This window comes from Mobula birostris, chromosome 13 (genome assembly GCF_030028105.1).
Source record: "Mobula birostris isolate sMobBir1 chromosome 13, sMobBir1.hap1, whole genome shotgun sequence".
NCBI classification, from domain to species: domain Eukaryota; kingdom Metazoa; phylum Chordata; class Chondrichthyes; order Myliobatiformes; family Myliobatidae; genus Mobula; species Mobula birostris.
This window is the reverse complement of record NC_092382.1, coordinates 69,445,700-69,458,262: the sequence shown is the minus strand read 5'-3', so window position 1 is coordinate 69,458,262 and position 12,563 is coordinate 69,445,700.

Genomic DNA, 12,563 nt, shown 5'->3' with positions numbered 1-12,563 from the left:
GTACCGGGCAGGAAAATCTCAGACAACCTCGCACTGCTGAGGGACACCATCGCCTACGTGCAGGACAGGGGGGTGGACACCTGCCTGGTCAACTTGGACCAGGAGAAAGCCTTCAACAGGATATCACACACACACATGGCGGACGTGCTTTCCAAAATGGGATTTGGGGAGGGAATCCGGAATTGGATTAGACTGCTCTACACAGACATCCGTCGTGCAGTCCAGGTCAACGGGTGGGAAACAAACAGCTTCCCCATCAGGTCGGGAGTCAGGCAGGGCTGTCCCCTCTCCCCTGTCTTGTTTGTCTGCTGCATAGAACCCTTTGCGGAAGCCGTCAGGAGGGATGAGGGCATAAGAGGGGTGACGCTGCCAGGCAGTGGAGGGACCCAAGTGAGAATCTCCCTGTGCATGGACGACGTCACCGTCTTCTGCTCTGATCCGAGGTCAGTTCACAGGTTGATTGGCACCTGCGAACAGTTTGAGCTAGCGTCGGGGGCCAGGGTCAACCGCACGAAGAGCAAAGCCATGCTCTTCGGCAACTGGCCCGACCGATCCAGCGTCCCCTTCACCATCAGGTCTGACCACGTGAAGGTGTTGGGGATCTGGTTCGGAGGGGCTGAGGCATGCAACAAGAACTGGCAGGAGCGGACTGCCAAGGTGAAACAGAAACTGGGACAGTGGGGAGGGCGCTCCCTGTCAATAACGGGCAAGAACCGGGTCATCAGGTGTGAGGTGCTCTCAGGGCTGCTGCACTTGGCGCAGGTGTGGCCCGTCCCCCGCTCCAACAGCTCGGAAATCACCCGAGCTGTCTTCAGGTTCGTCTGGGGATCCAAGATGGAGTGGGTGAGATGGACTGTCATGCACAAGTCCCTGGACAATGGGGGCAAGAACGTCCCCAATGTCGCCCTCACCCTAATGGCCAGCTTCGTATGTGGCTGCATCAGGTTGTGTGTAGAACCCAGGTATGTGGGCACCAAGTACCACTATGTGCCCAGGCTCTACCTGTCGCCCTGGCTACGAAGGATGGGTCTGGCCCCACTCCCGCGCAACGCCCCAGTCAGCTGGTCGTTGCTGGCATACCTGTCCTACGTAGCAAAGTTCTTCCAGGAGAACGCCTTTGACCACGGGGCCATCAGGCAGTGGTCAGCACGTAATGTCCTGCAGGCACTGCAGGAGAAGGACGTGATGGACACAGTGGGGTGGTTCCCTAAGCAGACCGTCCAGTTCATCTGGCAAAATGCCTCATCGCCAGATCTCATCAACAGGCACCAAGACCTCGCCTGCTGGCGGTGAGAGGGACCCTCCCAGTCAGAGCCCTCCTATATGCCCGGAACGTCGTCTCCGCACCCCACTGCCCACGGGAGGACTGCAGTGAGGAGGAGTCTGTGACAGTTCGCAGAGAGGGTGTGGAGGAGGATGGACGGGCTAGTGTCACGTTTCATCCCCAGCAGCTGCGTAACAGAGGACTCTCTGATCTACGGGCTGTTCCCGGGGACGCACACGGAGACCAACATCCGGTGCTGCTGGCAGATCATCAACTCGGTGAAAGACGCTCTTTGGTCGGCCCGAAACTTGATGATCTACCAGCACATGGAGATGTCCGTGGGAGAATGCTGCCGACTGACACATTCTCGGCTGCAGGAGTACGTGCTGAGGGACGCACTGAAACTCGGTGCAGCCACCGCAAGGGCCCGGTGGGGAAGGGCCACAGTATAGAGTTCTTCTCCCGTGGGAGTGGGAGGGGCCGGGTGGCGGGGAGTATACCCCTCAACAATGATACGGTAAGGTGAACAACTGGAGTGCCACGTGGGTGGCCATAAATATGGATATGTACAGACTATAATGGAAACGTATGTAAAGGATGGGAAGTTATTGAATGGTTTATTGTATATATTTATTTTTGAATATAGTATATTTTGAAACATAAAAAAAACCCTGCACTTTCAGGCATTGGATCTGGTGTTTTATAAGGAATAGGATGGGAGGTAGAAAATAGCATTACTGGTCAGGGATAGTATCACGGTTGTAGAAAGGGAGGACACTGCAGAGGGAGTGTCCACTGAGTCAGTGTGGCTGGAAGTCAGGAATAGGAAGGGATCAATCACTGTGCTGGGAGTATTCTATAGGCCCCCAAATAGCCCTCGGGACACCGAGGAGCAGATAAATTCCATATCATCCAGGAGTTGGATGGGTGATAGATATGTCACGAAGAGAGGTGATTTAAACCAAAATGCAGGACATAAGAAACTGGGTGACAGTCGAGTAGGGGAATGAGGTTAAATAGCCATTGCAGAGTACTCCTGTGGCCATCCCACACAACAACAGGTAGACCACTTTAGACACAGTTATGGAGGATTACCTAGCAGAGGAATGTCAAAGGGTTGATAGGGGATTTGTTAGTTAGGAAATTAAAACTAGCAGAGGTCTAATATCCTAGTGGTGAGGCTTGCTGGTGCTGGTGTGTGCTGGAGTGGGTGGGGAGGTTAAACTCAAGTTGCAGGGGGGATTGGAGTCAGAATGCCAGAAAAGGCAGGAAGGAGGTCCCAGTGCAGGTAGTTACATTAGACAGCCTGAATGTTTTTTCACCATTGACTAGGTGGGCCACTGTTTCTGTACTGAACTTCTCCAAGTTTGGGTACTGTTGATGGGGACGACCTACCAGAGACAAGTTGTAGTGGTCGCGTCTCTGGCACTGAGACTGGACCCTTACCTCAGAAAGGAAGGAGTGAAAAGAGGAGAGTAGTAGTGATAGGGCATTTGATGCTATTACATGAGTTGGTGAGGAAGGACAGGCAGGGGACAAAACATAAATGTAGCCAGTTAAAGGGGTTGAAGTGTGTCTATTTCAACAGTAGGAGCGTTAGGAATAAAGGGGATGAACTTGGAGCACGGATCAGTACATGGAACGATGACGTTGTGGCCGTTACTGAAACTTGGCTGGAGGAAGGGCAGGATTGGCTGATGCAGGTGTTTTATAAGGAATAGGATGGGAGGTAGAAAAGGGAGGGAGTAGCATTACTGGTCAGGGATAGTATCACGGCTGTAGAAAGGGAGGATGCTGCAGAGGGAGTGTCCACAGAGTCGGTATGGGTGGAAGTCAGAAATAGGAAGGGATCAATCACTCTGCTGGGAGTAGTCTATAGGCCCCCAAATTGCCCTCGGGATACCGAGGAGCAGATAAGCAGACAGAGTTTAGAATGGTTCAGGAAATACAGGGTTGTAGTTATGGGTGATTTCAACTTCCCTCATATTGACTGGCACCTCCTGACTGCAAGGGGGGAGAGATGGGGCTGAATTTGTCAGGTGTGTTCGAGAAGGATTCCTGACACAGTATGTGGACCGGCTGATGAGAGGAGGGGCCATACTATATCTAGTTCTGGGTGATGGACCTGGTCAGGTGCAGACCTCTTGGTGGGGGAGCATTTTGGTTAGAGTGACCACAACTCCCTTAGCTTCAGCATAGCTATGGAAAAGGACAGAACAGACAAAATGGGAAAGTGCTTAACTGGGAAAGGGCTAACTATGAAGGGATGAGGCAGGAACTACTGAGAGTAAATTGGAAACAGATGTTCAAGGGTGAAAGCACAGAAATGATGTGGAGGAAGTTTAGGGACCACTTGTGCTGGGTTCAGGATAGGTTTTGTCCCATTGAGACAAGGAAAAAATGGGAGGAAAAGCATATGTTAGATATAAGAAGCAGGAAGCAGGAGGGGCTTATGAGAAATCTAGGGTAGCCAGGAAGGAGCTTAAGGACTTAGGAGAGCTCGAAGGGGGCATGATGAGAAGGCCTTGGCATGTAGGATTAAGGAGAACCCCAAGGCGTTCTATGCGAATGTGAAGAACAGAAGGACGACAAGAATGAAGGTGGGGCTGCTCAAGGATGAAGAAGACAACATGTGCCTGGAGGTGGGGGAGGTTGGGGAGGTCCTAAATGAATACTTTGCTTCAGTATTTACAATTGAAAAGGATCTTGATCAGAGTGAGGTCAAGTTAGAACAGGCCTGTGTGCTGGACAAGGTGGAGATTAAGGAAGAAGAAGTGTTGGATCTTCTTAAAAACATCAGTAAAGAGCTTTTCCAAATGTTCCCTTTAAATTTGCACTTCCCCACTTACCCATGACCTCTGGTTGTCGTCCCACCCAACCTTAGTAGAAAAACCTGCTTGCATTTACCCTATCTATACCCTCATAATTTTGTATACTTCTAACAAATTCTCAAAACAATGTATAATTTCCTTGTTTATGTTTAGAACCTTTTTTTAGGTGTATAAGATGATGAGGGGCATTGATCGTGTGGATAGCCAGAGGTTTTTTCACAGGGCTGAAATGGCTAACACAAGGGGGCAGAGTTTTAAGGTGCTTGGATATACTTTATACTTTATTGTCGCCAAACAATTGGTACTAGAACGTACAATCATCACAACGATATTTGATTCCGCGCTTCACACTCCTTGGATAACAAATATTAAATATTAAAAAATATTAAAAATAGTTAAATTTAGTAAATATTAAAAATTTAAATTATAAATCATAAATAGAAAATAGAAAAATGGGAAGTAAGGTACTGCAAAAAAACCGAGAGGCAGGTCTGGATAATTGGAGGATACCCCCCAGATCCGGGTCAGGATCTGTTCGGCAGTCTTATCACAGTTGGAAAAAAGCTGTTCCCAAATCTGGCCGTACAAGTCTTCAAGCTCCTGAACCTTCTCCCAGGGGGAAGAGGGACAAAAAGTCTACAGAGGGGATGTCAAGGGTAAGTTTTTTTTACAGAGAAAGTGGTGGGTACGTGGAATGCACTGCCAGCTATTTGTGTGAGAGTGTTTCAGTTACTGTGGGGCCAGGAACCCATGCAGCTCAGTGGGAACAGGGAATAATACCAATGGAGAGAGTCAAACTGAGCCAGGTCACAGATTGCAGATGGCAGAAATGCCCCATTCTTATTGAGACAGGAAAAGCATCAGAGAATTTGATGGTCATTCCAGAAACCAGCACTGTGCCCAGTTAGAAGAGGATTTCTCTCTCCAACTTGGGTTGAAGTTCACTGTAACAGTGTGTTGTCAGATCACACCTTGACAACTCAAGTGATCTCATCTGAAATGTTGTCCTACACCCATTGATGGATTTTGTAACTCTTTTTGCAGGTTAAAAATGACAAGGAATTTGTCTACAGAAATCTCGAACACAACACACCAGTTTTGCTGTCTCTGTCCAGATATTTAAGAAGTGGAGCAAGGGATTCACTCGATCATCCTTCCTGCTCAGACAGTGGGAATAGATTCAGTCAGTCATTTCAACTGAAGATACATCAGCAAGTTCACACGGGGAAAGGCCATTCGTCTATTCTGTGTGTGAGAAGGGATTCAGTCAGTCTTCCCACCTGTGGACACCAAAGGCTGGTCATCTGCTGGATTTGTGGGGTTGGGTTCACTTGGTCATCTGGCCTAATGGCTCACCAGCGAATTCACACCGGGGAGCGGCCGTTCACCTGCTCAGACTGTGGGAAGGGATTCTCTCGGTCATCTTACCTAATGGTACACCAGCGAATTCACACTGGGGAGCGGCCATTCACCTGCTCAGACTGCGGGAAGAGATTCACTTTGTCATCTGATCTACTGAAACACCAGTCAGTTCACACCAGAGAGAGGCCATTCACCTGCTCAGACTGTGGGAAGGGATTCTCTCGGTCATCTTACCTAATGGTACACCAGCGACTTCACACTGGCGAGAGGCCGTTCACCTGCTCAGACTGTGGGAAGGGATTCACTCTGTCATCTCATCTGAAGGAACATCAGCGAGTTCATACTGGAGAGAGGCCATTCACCTGCTCAGACTGTGGGAAGGGATTCGCTTCGTCATCTCCACTGAAGGTACATCAGCAACTTCACACTGGTGAGAGGCCATTCACCTGCTCAGTGTGCGGTAAGAGATTCACTTTGTCAACTGATCTACTGAGACACCAGTCAGTTCACACCAGAGAGTGGCCATTCACCTGCTCAGACTGTGAGAAGGGATTCACATCGTCATCTAAAGTGAAGGTACATCAGAGAGTTCACACAGGGGAGAGGCCATTCACCTGCTCAGACTGTGGGAAGGGATTCATTCTGCCATCTCAACTGAAGGTACATCAGCTAGTTCACACTGTGGAGAGGCCGTTCACCTGCTGTGAATGCGGGAAGGGATTCACTCAGTCATCTATCCTTATGTAAATCCCGCTTTGGCTAGCAGCTTAATATAGGGGGTGATAGCCCCCCAGCCTGGGAAAACTTAAGAAATCTCATTTGGTTGAATGCTGCGTGATGTGTCCCCTGTTACAGATCAGTACCCCGAAATAACAAAAACAGTACAGAGTATGTGATTATACGATTGAGCTTTATAATTCTTACTTTGACTATAGGGTCAGGAAAGAAAACCAAAAAAAGAAAAGGGGCCCACTCCCTCCATTCGTTTCTTCTCATTTCTCCCCGGCAAAAGACCGGGAAAATCTCTCTTCCAGACTCACATGAAAGAACAACATTTCTCTCACTGGATAACCCTGCATTCCAAAATCCTGTTATCTGGATTCATAACCTGAAGATTGCTGCTACAAAGAAACCATTACCTCAGCAGTGAAACATTACAGAGAGGCCATTACATTAGCAGTGAAACCTTACAGCATGTTACACGTGTGACACACTGCCGGGTTCACACTGGGGAGAAAGTTTCAATCGGCTACATGCTGGATATTTGTCCATCAGCATTGCTGAATGCAATTTCGAGAGTGAATGTTGGTGCTGAACTCTGCAATTATTACTGCTGGTCACCACACCCAGTTCTGCACCCTGGTCACTGGACATGGGAGGAGTTTCTTCTGCTGCACATTCACCTTTAATGGGACTGGAGTTTAATATTCTGGATCTGTGACATATAAATCAGTTCTATTTTAAACTCTGTCTATGGTACTTAGTGAATTTATAACACACCTAGTGTACAGTAGGGAGTCAACTCAGGCCGGCTGGAACCTGCCAGTGATTCAGTTCCACAACAGTCCTTTTAAATCCACCCCTGTTGTTCATCTCTCGCTCTCCCTGTGGGATGGGGTCGAAATAGTCACTACTCTGTGGGTGAAGAGGTTGCCCTTGAATTTTCTGCAGACTGAACAAGTCGAGCTGACTGCGGTTCTGTCTGAGATGTTCTTCACCCCTCTAATCTCTGGGCTGAGGAAGAATGACATTGGGAGGTAACCTTATTCAGGGCTCATTTCCACATTATGGGTCATTTTCCCTGCTTGTAAAGGGTTGTTAGAAAAAAAAACACTGTCCTCTAAAGATTGAAAGCAGAATGGGAAACCATCAGTTGGATGTTCAACAAAGCAGGGTCAGAAACCAGAGGCAGGTCTGCACAGGGCAAAGTTTTGGGCTCTGGATGATGGTCGGGGTAATGTATGATGAGGAGAAGGGAATCAGCAGCGGGGCGTGGCAACAAATGACAGAGTAACAACATTTGGAAGCTGATTGACAGAGAAAATAATTTGTTTCTCTGACTGGTGACACAAACAATACCTGCGGTGAGGTGCTCCACTGGTCGAGGAACATGTGTGTGTTGGGGAAGGTTTTATCTATTGACTGTTGTGATTTTTTTTTTTCAGGTGTGTTATTTCTCTTCCTCCTTCTCTCCAAGGTAGTGTTAATCTAAGTGGGTTTGAGTGTAAATAGACTTTTCTAAACTTTTCTAAAGTTCTTATTTATCTTTGTAAATTTTACTGATTGAAATGGGACCAAGATATTTTTATATAAAAAAAGTCAATGTTGGTATTGATGAAAGTGTTTATTGCCTTCGTTGTATTTGTTAACTATTGAGCTTTGTTTGGCAGGTTTTTTTTAAGCCTTCAACTAAATTTTGTCAAAGGTTTTCACAATTTCACACTACTTTCTATTTTCTTTGCTTGTTGATATTCCAGATATGCGGGTATCAAGAATCCCGATGAAGGGTCTTGGCCTGAAATGTTAATTCCCATCCATAGATGCTGCCTGACATGCTGAGCTCCTCCAGCACTTTGTGTGTAGTTCTCTAGATTTCTAGCATCTGCAGGTCCTCTTGTTTCCCAGATACTTATATGTTTCTTGAAAGAACAAGCCAAGAACAAGCTGGTAGTGGTGTTGTGTGGATCTGCTGGTAAAATATTAAATAGAATTGTGAAAAGACGTGGCATAGGGTTGGAACGTGCAGCATCTGTGGGTAGAATTAAGGAACAGCAAATGTAATAAAAAATCCCTGATGGGAATTGTATAGAGACCTCCAAACAGTAGTAAGTATGTGGACCACAAATTACAGTGGGAGATAGAAAATGTGTGCCAAAAGGGCAATGTTGCAATAGTCATGGGGGATTGTCATGCAGGTGATTAGGAGAATTAGGACGGTGTTGGTCTCAAGAGCAGGAGTTCCTAGAATGCCTACAAGATGCTTTTTTAGAGCTGTTGGTGGTTGAGTCCACTTGGGGTCAACTATTCTGGATTGGGTGTTGTAATGAACCAGATTTAATTAGGTCACTTCAGTTCAAAGAACCCTTAGGGGCAAGTGATCTTAATATGATCAAATTCACCCTGACCTTGGAGAAGGAGAAGCTAATGTCAGATGTGCAATAAGCAGAATTAGAGAGGCATGAGAGAAGAAAAGATCAAATAATTTGTAAGATTTTGACTCTAAAACTGGATCAGGCTTGAATTTATGGTACCTTTATGAAGTGATGGAAGGCATTCATGAGTTTGTATTTTAAAGCAAGATTTTGGTGAATGATATTTGCCACTTGATTGCACCTTTGTAAATGATCAGATTGAGTTAAACTGCTGCAGGATCCTGAAATGTGTTGGATTGTGTCTGGTTTCTCTTGGCATTTTCTGCATTTACTGCCTTGTTTGTTTGTATTTCCTGTATTTTCGATTTTTTTTTTTTCCTTTTGTTAACCACCTTGTCCTGTATATCTGCAAGGAACCCCTCTGTTTCTGGGAAGAATCCTCCAACTCTCAGTCAGGTGTTCGATGCTTCCTTGTCACTATCTTGTCTGCTCAGATCATTGGGATGTCTCCCAAGGAGGGTCGTACTTATTCCACTGGTTAATGTTTTCTTCCATAGTGATGATTCCTTTTTCTGAGCTGGTCTCTCATTTAAGTTTTCCGGTCTGTATTTCTTATCACGATTGCATACACACACCTGGAGTGCTGAATTCTGTTCATTTTTGATGAAAGTGTATACATAGATGTTTTATCTGACTGTTGTGTTTTTTTTCCATGTGTGTTATTTCTCTTCCTCCTTCTGTCCAAGGTAGTGTTAATCTAAATGGGTTTGAGTGTAAATAGGCTTTTCTAAGGTTGTTATTTATCTTTGTAAATTTTACTGATTGAAATGGGACCAAGGTATTTTTATATTTAAAAAAGTCAATGTCGGTTTTGATGAAAGTATTTATTGCCTTTGTTGTATTTGTTAACAATTGAGCTCTGGTTGGCAGGTTTTTTTAAGCTTTGAACTAAATTTTGTCAAAGGTTTTCCCTATTTTGCACTACTTTCTATTTTCCTTGTTGATATTCCAGATATGTGGGTATCAAGATTCCAGATGAAGGGTCTTGGCCCGAAATGATGATTCCCATCTATAGATGCTGCCTGACATGCTGAGCTCCTCCAGCACTTTGTGTGTAGTTCTCTAGATTTCTAGCATCTGCAGGTCCTCTTGTTTCCCAGATACTTTCATGCTTCTTGAAAGAACAAGCTGGTATTGGGGTTGTGTGGGTCTGTTTTTAAATATTAAATAACATCATTAGAAAGAGCTGGCATAGGGTTGGAAGGTGTAGAATCTGTGGGTAGATTTAAGGAACAGCAAATGTAAAAAAAAATCCCTGATGGGAATTGTATGGAGATCTCCAAACAGTAGTGAGTATGTGGTCCACAAATTACAATGGGAGATAGAAAATGTGTGCCAAAAGGGCAATGTTACAGTAGTCATGGGGGATTGTCATGCAGGTGATTAGGAAAATTAGGATGATGTTGGTCTCAAGAGGAGGAATTCCTAGAATGCCTGCAAGATGCTTTTTTAGAGCAGCTCATGGTTCAGCCCGCTTGGGGATCAGCTATTCTGGATTGGGTGTTGTAATGAACCCGAATTAATTAGGTCTCTTAAGTTTAAAGAACCCTTAGGGGCAAGTGATCTTAATACGATCAAATTCACCCTGACATTAGAGAAGGAGAAGGTAAAGTCCGATGTGAAATAAAGTGAACTTGAGAGGCATGACAGCAGAATTGGTCAAACTGGTTTGAGAAGAATACGGGCAGGGATGAAACAGAGCAGCAATGGTTGGAATTTCTGGAAGCAATTCGGAAAGCACAGGATAGACACATCACAAAGAGGAAGCAGTATTCTAAAGGTGAGGTGACAAAACCGTGGCTGATAAGAGAAAACCAAAAAACAACATAAAAACCAAAGAGAGAGCATGGAGCAAAAATTACTGGGAAGTTAGAGGATTGGGAAGCTTTTAAAAACCAACAGAATGCAACTAAAATAATTAGGAAGGAAAAGATGGAATACATAGGTGAGCTAGCCAGTAGTATTAAAGAGGATACCACATTTTTCTTCAGGTACATATAGTGTAAAAGAGAGGTGGAAACCACTGGGAAATGATGCTGGAGAGGTAGTAATGGGGTGGGGGTGCAAGGTGATGGCAGATAAACTGAATAAGTATTGTACATCACTCTTATCTGTCGGAGACACTGGCAGGAATATGAAAGTCCCAGATGTCAGTGGTCAGAATGTGTAAAGTTACGTTACTCGGGAGAAGTGTCTTGGGAAACAGAGATGGTCTGAAGGTAAATAGATCACCTGGACCAGATGGTGAACACGGCAGAGATCTGAAAGAGGTGGCTGAAGGGATGTGGAGCCATTAGCAATCATCTTTCGAGATCTTACCCCCACTATCCGAAATCTCCTCTCCTCACCCACCCTCCCAACTCCAGTCCTGTCCCCGCTTGCAGGGCAACAGTCTGCCGGTGTTTGCCCCCAATGTGGTGAATCGCCACCACCGTGGGCTCAGACATTTCCACAGATGAGCCCCTCCTGTCCCCACCGGGACAAACATCCTGTCCGCCCCCTCTCTCACCGTCTTCATCCTCTCCCTCCCCGGGGAACCGGCATCAAACCGACGGGCCGAGCGGTCTCCTCCTACCTCTCAGCGATACATCAGACTCCGGCCGCAGGAGACGCTTCACAAACGCCCCAACTTCCCTCGGAGGGAAATGGAAATAAATCAGAAAGCGGACATTTACTTTGGGATTTGCTGCTCTTGAGATGTCAGTGGGGTAACGCCCTCTCGGCTGGTCCGCCTCCGCTATTGGGCGTAAACAGTGATTGACATCGCCTCGGGCCAATGACTACAGCGCAGCGGAGGTGAGGGGTGGAGGGGTCTCGTGGTCGGTGGCTCAGCCGTTAAACTGTTTCAGCGCGAGCAGAGCAGCGCGTGTGTGACGTCAGGTACGCACGAGGGGAACCATGTGTGACGTCAGGCGGGTGGGGGTGTGCGTGTATTTAAAAGCGCCTTAATGGACATTTCTTATGATTTCAGTGGGACAACAACATTAATCTCGGGTTTCATCACTGAATCCAGTGTTGTGAGATGTAAAGTCCCTGTTATGTGTCCGGCTGTGCCGTGTTGTTGGTGGAGTGGGCAGCGTGGTGTTTGTCTCGATTCGGGTCACAACACCAGAATTGCCAGCGGGGTCCACACACAGTGTATTAGTGACCAGAAAACCTCCCGTCCCTGCAGTCTCTGTCTCCTGGTAAACTCAACACCCTGACAATGTGGATCATAGACACCCCTTCCTCTCAGAGTCAGGGGATCATTCAGACAGTGATCAAAGAGAGAAATTATATTTATTGGTCATTAAAGTTCATTGTGGATTATCGATACCCCTTCCTCACCCGCCCCGTTTTTGTTCCGATATTTCCCCCCTTCCTTCTCATTCCTGAAGGAGGATTCAACTGGAAATGTTGACTGTCCATAGATGCTGCCCGGCCTGCTGAGTTCCGCCAGCATTTTGTTTGTGTTGCTCTGGATTTCCAGCATCTGCAGACTGGTGGTGTCGCGGCGAACCTCCTGCAAAACGCAGACTCGGTGCAGACCCCAGCCGTCGCCGGTGGTCCTCCTGTACGGGCGGCGGTGAGGAAGGGGCTGATCTCGGGTTTGTGTCAATCGAGGGCCGGTTGCAGTGGGAAATGTTCGAGTACGAGCTCTGCCGGACAGCCAGAGGCTCCGGGCTCTCCGGTCTTGCAGCCCCGGTTTTATTTTGTGCTGAGCTGGGATTGTGGAATCATTTAGTTGTGGGTCCCCTAGCTGGAAGGGTGGATGTGGGTAAAGGGGATCTGACTACGTGTACGGGTGGTGTGGGCTGAATGGTGGGAAGGATATGAATGAAATTTTATTTTTTGGTCAGTACAAACAACAAAAAACATCATTCTCAACGATGATTTCATAAAACAACAAAACCATAGATATTCTTTAACACAAACCGAAAGGTGAAGCTGAAGCTACAGCTTATTACACCTACC